This window comes from Frankliniella occidentalis, unplaced genomic scaffold, assembly GCF_000697945.3.
Source record: "Frankliniella occidentalis isolate FOCC.00 unplaced genomic scaffold, Focc_3.1 Scaffold1, whole genome shotgun sequence".
NCBI lineage: Eukaryota > Metazoa > Arthropoda > Insecta > Thysanoptera > Thripidae > Frankliniella > Frankliniella occidentalis.
Genome location: NW_026267131.1, coordinates 1,711,890 through 1,719,880, shown reverse-complemented (window position 1 = coordinate 1,719,880; position 7,991 = coordinate 1,711,890). Strand labels below are relative to the sequence as shown.

The 7,991-nt window shown below is 53.1% G+C and overlaps 1 protein-coding gene across 8 annotated transcripts in view; it reads left to right on the top strand.

Moving 5' to 3' along the window:
- LOC113213473 (liprin-beta-1) overlaps positions 1 to 7,991 on the top strand; it is a 76,873-nt gene that overhangs the window by 28,527 nt on the left and 40,355 nt on the right. For 5 of the 8 annotated variants that reach the window (XM_052266004.1, XM_052265904.1, XM_052265974.1 and 2 more), the window contains exon 1: positions 1,993 to 2,156. The exons of 1 other annotated variant lie outside the window; for it this stretch is intronic. The gene's annotated coding sequence lies outside the window, so the exon portion shown is untranslated. Of the gene's footprint in view, positions 1 to 1,991; positions 2,157 to 7,991 lie in introns of those variants that run through there. 2 more of the 8 variants (XM_052266040.1, XM_052266109.1) reach the window with 2 other exon arrangements.

Sequence of the window (7,991 nt, the reverse complement as noted above, 5' to 3'; positions counted from 1 at the left end):
CTGTCCAGCCGCCTTATCCTACGTCTGCATCGCGAGGCGCATCATCGTGCACCGTAGTAGCAAAAATTCTGTCGAAGAAATAGAGCGCCAAGTGCAGAGGTAGTTCGTCTTTACTTATGGATAATGCTCGAAACATGTCATCTGCGTTGTTGGTTTTTGTGTCAAATGTTTTAAATGCATCGTCTGCTACGAACATCGCAAATATAGAAGAGTCTAGATATCTCACCTGAAGAGAGCGAGATTTTTCTTCTTGTTCCATTTAAGTGATAATATAAAACCGCGCTGTTATTTAGTCAGACTCTTAAATCTCACTCAAATTAACATTGAAGACTCCTAACTCATAAACAGCAAGGTTTCCTAATCATCACTCAGATAGAGTGGGATTTCTTCAAATCACCGCTCTAATCGGCTCTAGTCGAGCCAGAGCCAGAAAATCAAACATCGATTTTAGGATAGCGAGAAAATTTCGCTCCAGGATGATTTCTAGTGAAAAGTTGTTGCACTTTTGGGAGGAAGAGGACTGTCGTTGAGTAAACTCATGCTCGCCATTGTACCGACCGCGTCGGCGCCATGCCAGCGCGCCGTCAAGCCTAGCGGCCGGAAATAGAAAAGACGCGACAGGTACACAGCCGCCACCCCGCCCCGCCACGCCCCGCCGCGCCCCGCCGCGCCCCACCGCGCCCCGCCACTCCCACGCACAACTCATCAAATCGCACGGCGCCTGCAGTGGCGCGGCTGCAGGGCTGCGAGGCGCCGCCCGTCGGGGCCGCTCGCTTCGCTTGCCGTGTTGCGTCTTTGGGGAAGAAATAAAATATGAAGCAAAACAAACGGTCGGTGGTCGTCGTGCTGTGCGATTCGGAAGCCTTTTGGAACGGCTTTATTTGTTGGGTGGTTTGGCGGCGCGCCAGGCAGGCCCGCCAGAGCCGTCGATTGTTAATCAGCCCACTCCCTTTGAGGCGCGCGTGCCGCCGCCCTGATCTGGAATTAAGGAGGAACGCACCAAACACTTTAGGGGGCGCTGAGCAAAATCTGTGAAAATAATAAAAAGTAAATCCGCGAGTGACGCTAACGACGCGGGCGTGGCTGTGCCCTTGTGCCCTGCGCCTGCTCCTTCGCCTCGTCCTGCGTCCTGCCTGCCGCCCGGGCCCCGCCCCTCCGCGCCACGCCCTAAACGTCTGCCCTGATTGGGACAGTCATTTGTTTCGATTCGTGTCGTTATGGTCCCTTTAGGACGGGGGGCAGAGGGACGTAGAGGAGAGGAAGGGGAAAGGTTAAGCCTTCCTTCGATCTCTGAACCTTTCCTACCCTTACACGATGTAAAATAAAATCTACAATTGAACAGTTTGAAACTGTCAGTTTTACGACATACTTTAAAACTAAAATTATCTTTTTGTAAATTATAGGTTGGTGACACTAAATTACAGTCTAAAACTGTAGATTATGAGTACGATGTCGTTTTTAACGATGACTACATGCATCTCCTCTGTGCCGTCTCTCGTACCTTTACGGTATAGGGCTGCTGCAACTGCACCCTTTCCTACAATAGTATTCCTCCTAAAGTCCTTTCTTCCGCCGGCGGCGTCGCTATGCTATGCAGGCAAAGTGACAAGAGTGTGGCTGCTTCCTTTAGAAGAGGGCGGCGGCGGAGGAGAGAAGTGTGAGGAGCAGACGAGGGGGGGTCCAGGCTACTGTAATGTGTGCGCGCACTGTGTATGTATGCCGTACGCTCCCCTCCTCCTCCTCCCGGCGGCGAGGGCGTCGTCCGTCAGCATCTGTGTGTGTGCGTGTGCATGTGTGTGTGCGTGTGCGTGTGGTCTGTTGAGCCCGGCGTCCCCTCCTCCCTCCTCCCCCTACTCTCAAAGCGCATAGGGACCCCGCATGGGGCATGAGACTGCCGCACGTGGCGCGTGGTGTGGCGGGGCGGGGCGGGGTGCGGCGGGGCGAGTCGCGGCCGGCCGGCCTGGGCGAGGGGCCCCGACGGCGGCCGCAGTCTAAGTAACACGCCTGGCAGGCCCGGGGCCCCTCGCGTGTAACGCTGTGTAACGCGCTGCGCCCGCCGCGAGAGTCCCTCTGGAAGCGCGCGTCGCGAAGCGAGTGACTAGTAGTGAGAGTGACCCGCGTGTAGTGCGTGAAGTGATGTGACGAGTGCAGGCTTAGTGAGTGGCTTCAATAGTTCGAGTTTCACACGCCAGAACATATTGGGCGGTCAACTTTCGTTTAAATTGTTGTCAAATCGTGAATGAAGTGTTCTGAACTTTACTTGTAAAATTGCACTAGAGAAAACTACGTACTTCATTACTAAATATACTAAGAGTTGTTGGCTTTACCTATGTGCAAGGTCGTGGGTGCACGAAAAAAACGAAAATCTTTGTTTTGATTGATCAAACTCTGTTCGACAGGATTGAATCGAAATGGTGAAATCGATAACCCGATTTGAAAAGCAGAAGTTTGTTGCGACAATTAGATAATTGGACGATGACAGCAAGGGGTTGTAGATTGTTGTTTTTATACAATAAGTGTCAAGTGTCTTATTGTGACAACCAACTTTTTATCGTATCGACCACTTTCTTGTATCGGATTTCGATAGCGACTAAAGCCAATCGAGCAGAGTAGGATCACGGTGACAAAGTTTGTTTTGTTTTTACCGTGATAAAGCCACGCTGGAACTCGTGTGTATACAGTACACCGTCCGGAATACCGTGAAAATGATCGCGGAGATCACTCTCAAAACTGACTGATTTATCAGTATTCTTGGCATGTTATCCGTTTAAAAGAAAAGAAAAAGGCATTAACTCGAGCATTAATGCATGGGTGCAGACATTTCGGCATACAATATGATAAAATTCGGTTTCCAGATAATTGTGAAACACCAAAAGTAAATCGTTATCAATATTTCCGTAAATTAAATGATTCAGTTCGTAGTTTATAACTCCAGTTCGGCGGCTACAGTTTACACATAGTCATGCTTCACATCTTTTAAACCGAGATATGTGCAGTGCACTAGGGCTTGAGTGGTTGTCTCCTCGAACAAGACTGGTATAGTTTTATAAAGTGCGGTCATTATGCTCAAAATGAAATATGCCACACGCATTTGTGATTTAGATACACGTTTTTACATGTGTGCTCTCATGTATGTGTACCGTGCTTAAATGTGTTCGGTTCAGTTACTACAAATTAGCTCGAAATCGCCTGCTTTTTTGTCGCGTTGACCCTGGAGCGCTCCGCTGCCCCGTGAAGTAAGAGGTGGCAGGGGGAGTAGGAGGAGAGGGGGGGGGGGGCAAATTCGAAAAATGGCCTCCTTCCCGTGCCGTGGTGCCTCTAAGTGTGTCATTTTACTGCCGTGGTGCCTCCAGGGTCGAGCAGCAGCAGCGGCGCAGTTCGGCTGTCACATTCAGTTTGTGGGCGTTTGGGGGCGTCGGCCAGGCATTGGCTGGCTATCTAGCGTAACGTCTGTCCGTCCGTCTGTCTCTGCTCGAGGTCATATTTCAAGCAGGCACAAACTTCACGGGCCGCCGGGTTCCGATACTCGTTCAGACCTGCAGCAGGCTGTCCATTTCTACTACCTGTTTTCTACCTGTTACGGCAGCACAGCAAATTTGGGAGTTGATGGAGAGTTATTTATCAGTTATAATAGTGTTGTCAGTTTATTACTATTCCGTTTGTTTCAGTGGGGCGATAGTCGAATTTCCCCCCAGCAGCCTTTTTTGAGCAGATGATACCTTACCTAGAACCTTACAAATACTGAACAGAAGTAATTCATAAATTATTTATTTCTTCTTTCATGCTCTGAATTTATATATGCCTCGTGCGAGGGATGTCTTGATTAGAGTGTAGGACGTATGCCCTCCTGATGAGGGTGGATGACACACTCACAGAACACATTCCCTCTCTCTTTCTCTCTCTCTCATACGCATGCGCTAGTCATCATCATCTTGGCCTCAGTTACCCCACTTCCACTCCTCTGCCCCCTCGGGAGAAACATGTAAAATGTAGCTCTTTTAATGCGCTGTTTTTTCTTGTTTTCCTTGAACACCGCGCCGCCACGCGCCGCCACGCGCCTCCTCCCGATGGGCCGTGGCGCTGTGAAGGGAAGAGACACGACGAAAAGAGAGGACAAGAAGGAGGGGGAAAGGAAGAAGAAAAAAGTCGGCAGGGGAGGGGATTCGTTTGAAATGCTGCCAGTTCTCTAATAAAAGTCAGACTGGCCGGGGGGAAGTAACGGGGGAGAGTGTAAACAAATAGCTGGTCGATCCGTCCTGTTCAAACTCTGCCGGGGAATGCCGCCTTGTGACATGGGGAGTCAAATATTATGCTGGTAGATTGGCAAAGAAAAGGAGATAAAGGGGGGTGGGTATGGGTGGGAGCGGGCCGGAGCGACTCCTTTAGGTTGAGGTGGAAAACATTCTTTTGTGTTTGCTAAGTTAACGTTTATTATTTATCGCTGTAGCCGAAAGTCTTTTCTTAGAAGCCATGAGTCATGTCATGTGTAATGTTTGCAACAATTAATCCCACTGCATTTTTAGTGTGCGCAAAGGGCGACGCAGTCGTTAGTGCCCCCCACCCCCTCCTCCCAGTGCGTGCGCTAACGGAGTCCTTGACAGGATGCATCTGCTTAGGAGACGCCATGCTGGCCGTCCGGTGCACGGCTAAAAATACACTTCTAAGATTTTTGAGTTTAGTCTGCTACAGATGATTCATAGTTGACCAGTCCTCTGTTTCATCTTTGACAAAGATTTATTTTTCCGAGTACACAGAGAAGCACAATGAGGTATGTGGCGGGGACAGCTCTTATTGTGTGGGAAAGGAGCTAGCATCAGGGTGGGGAGGAGAAAGAGGAGAACGGGGCGGGGGAAGCTCGTCGGACGCTGCAGCGCCACTCTCGTCCTGATACTGGGCTCAAATGGTGTGGTTCTGGCTGGCTCTGCTTAAATCCCTCCCCGCCGCCCGCCCCGCCGCGCCCCCACCCCGCCACGCCGCACCCCCTCAGCCACATCATTCATCACGTGGTTTTGGGAGTCGAACGTCTGTAAGTCTGTCTCACTTGTACACGTTGGTCTGTCCGTGCGGGAGCGACGGGGACAGGAGACGGTTCCGAATGCAACCTCACCGAGAAGGGGCTGGCAGCTCCTGGGAATGAAATGAAATCAAATCAACTTGGAGTAGATCCGCTCGCCTGGGGAGAGAGAGGGAGCGAACGGGCATGCGTGCGTGCGTGTAAGGGAAGGAAGGGGGAGTAGGCGGGGAGCGGGCTCGACTGAGACTGAGAATGGGATCGGAGAGACAGAAAAAGAGGGCGAGCAGTCGTACGGAGCACACGTTACTGCTGAGCAAATAGCCTTGTTTTATCACAAAACCGAACAGAACAGCCTCTCCACTCTCCAGGCCAGAAGTCACATGCTTCTCAATAATAAAAAGCGAATAACGTCGACTGTATACTTTTTATGAGTCTTTTTATTTAAAATCTGACCAACCAGGAGAGCGCGGGAAAGAGGACGAAAGTTTGATCTCGTTTCGAGCCTTCATTTAAGTAATGAGAGTTTGTTTGAATTTTGGGCATTGAAGTTTTGTTTTGTTTCCTTGCGCACGTGTGGGGAGTTTTTCGGAAAGGTGGTATGATGTGTGTGTGTGTGTGTGTGTGTGTACATATACATTTTAAACCACTCGCAAAGTGCGCCATAAAAGCCTTTTGCGGAGCAAGCGGTTCTGTCACGTGTGCGTGCGAAAGGGCGAAAAGCGAGCGTGAATAAGTGCGCGGATTTGAGTGGGTTGGAGGGAGAGAGCCCGGGCCGGCTGCGTCTCTCATCCAGCCGAACACAGGCACTGCTGCTACTGAGGAGGGCTTTGGAGTGGCTGAGCCTTGCGGGGCGTTGCGGGCGGCAGCTAGCTAGTGTCTGGCCCCTCGGATAATGACCCCAGCGCTCTCTCTCTCTCTCTCTCTCACTCTCTCTCTCACTCTCTCACTTGAATAGTGCTTCCCAGCACATCCACCCCCACCTCCCACCTCCCCCTGCCCCTCTCTCTTTTGTAGACACTCAGAGGCAGTAGCGAGGATGGCGGAGTCTTGTTGGAAAATCGAAGTCTTCATCTACTCTTCAGTCTATTCAGTTTCATGACTGACCTGCCCTCCCTGTTGTTGCAGCTTGCAGCCTTTTCTTTCGCGCACTTTTTGTTCCGAGTCTACTACTTGCTCTACTCTGTGCTTCTGTAAGCGCACACCGGCTGTGGCGCAGCGTCTGCTTCTGTGTGTTGTGCGCAAAAGAGGTAAACAGCGCGCCCCCGGTACAGACACAGCAAACAGTTTTACGTAAAGTTCCTGATTCGTCCTGCGCATGCGCATGTCGAGAACTTTCAGGTTTTTAAATCGAACCTGTTGGGCGTTTATACCTGGGGGCGCACAAATATGAGGTGTTGCCTTTTAATTAAGATCTAGACGAGCCCTGTAGTTGTGGGAAGTCAGAAATTCTTCAAATTTCGTCTAGAATGTCGTGACGATTGTTACAAGTCATGGGAAACCCAAAGGAATGTGAAAGTCTGGGAGAAATTCAATACCATGTGAGTCATGGAAAAGTCAGGGAAAGAAATCTTTGTGCCGTTCAAAATGGTAAAATTGCGAAATTACGTGCGTCTATCTGACTCAACAGAAGCTTTTTCAGACGAAACCAGGAACTTTCCAGTTAAATGTTTGCTGTGGACGGAGAGGCGGTCTCCACTCTCGTCGAGCCGACCCGCCCACCAAAGCAGCGGGTGTTCATCCTGCCCTCCATGTGGCCCCCTTTTGTGAAACTTCTCTTCCCCCTATCCGCAATTTTCTTTTTATTTCCCCTCTTTTTTTTTTCACCGGACACCGCTCCTCCCGCCGCTCGCACTCCGTGTCCGTCCAGCCGGCACTCCCGGGGCGCACATGTTTCAATTCCACGCGCCGTCGGGCCGCCGTCATGACTGCCACTGCCCGGGAGGAGCCCCTGCAGCGTAGGCAGACCCGCTGCGCTCCCCGGTGCGACGGGACTGCCTGGCCAGCAGGCGCCCTGCTGCGCAGGAGGAGCCCCTGCAGCCTGACCCGCTGCGCTCTCCGGTGCGACGGGACTGCCTGGCCAGCAGGCGCCCTGCCCTGCTGCGCAGGAGGAGCCCCTGCAGCGTAGGCAGACCCGCAGCGCTCTACGGTGCGACGGGACTGCTGCTGCAGGCCCTGCTGCTCAAGGAGGAACCCCTGCAGCGTAGGCAGACCCGCTGCGCTCCCCGGTGCGACGGGACTGCCTGGCCAGCAGGCGCCCTGCTGCTCAGGAGGAGCCCCTGCAGCGTAGGCAGACCCGCAGCGCTCCCCGGTGCGACAGGACTGCCCAGGCTGCAGGCGCCTTGCCGTCCAGGAGGAGCCCCTGCAGCGTAGGCAGACCCGCTGCGCTCTCCGGTGCGACGGGACTGCCTGGGCTGCCTGCAGGCGCCCTGCTCTCCGGAAGGAGCCCCTGCAGCGTAGACAGACCCGCTGCGCTTCCCGGTGCGACGGGACCGCACGGCCTGAGCCGCAGGCGCTGGCGCTCCCGCCTATATTCCTCCCTCCCTCCTCCTCCTCCTCCCTTTCCATCCTCTCCCTCTCCTCCTTGCGCATCCCCATGCCCCGTTCGCCAGTCCTTGTGCTTTAAGGGCTGCTGAGACTGCATGACTGCGACCCGGGGGTGCTTGAGGGCCTTTGAGGCCGCCGGGCGTGGGGTCACTCGAACGAGCATCAGGTCGCCGAGGTGCTTAATGTCCAAGTGCCAAGGGTCGAGCCGGGTACTTTGGATGATTGTTTTCCGAGGAGAGGAGGGAGAGGAAGGGGGCGGGCGGCACCGAACGGAGTGCTTGAGGTGGTCGTGTCTCTTCGCGGAGGTCGTTGAGGTGACTGGTATGGCCTGTTCACCTGTAGGGAGAGGAAGGAGCTTATGGTCGGGGCGCAATCCCCACTGGTCTGGGAATAGAGGATCGTCGTGGTGGTGTGCCGACCCCGAGGGGCGGGG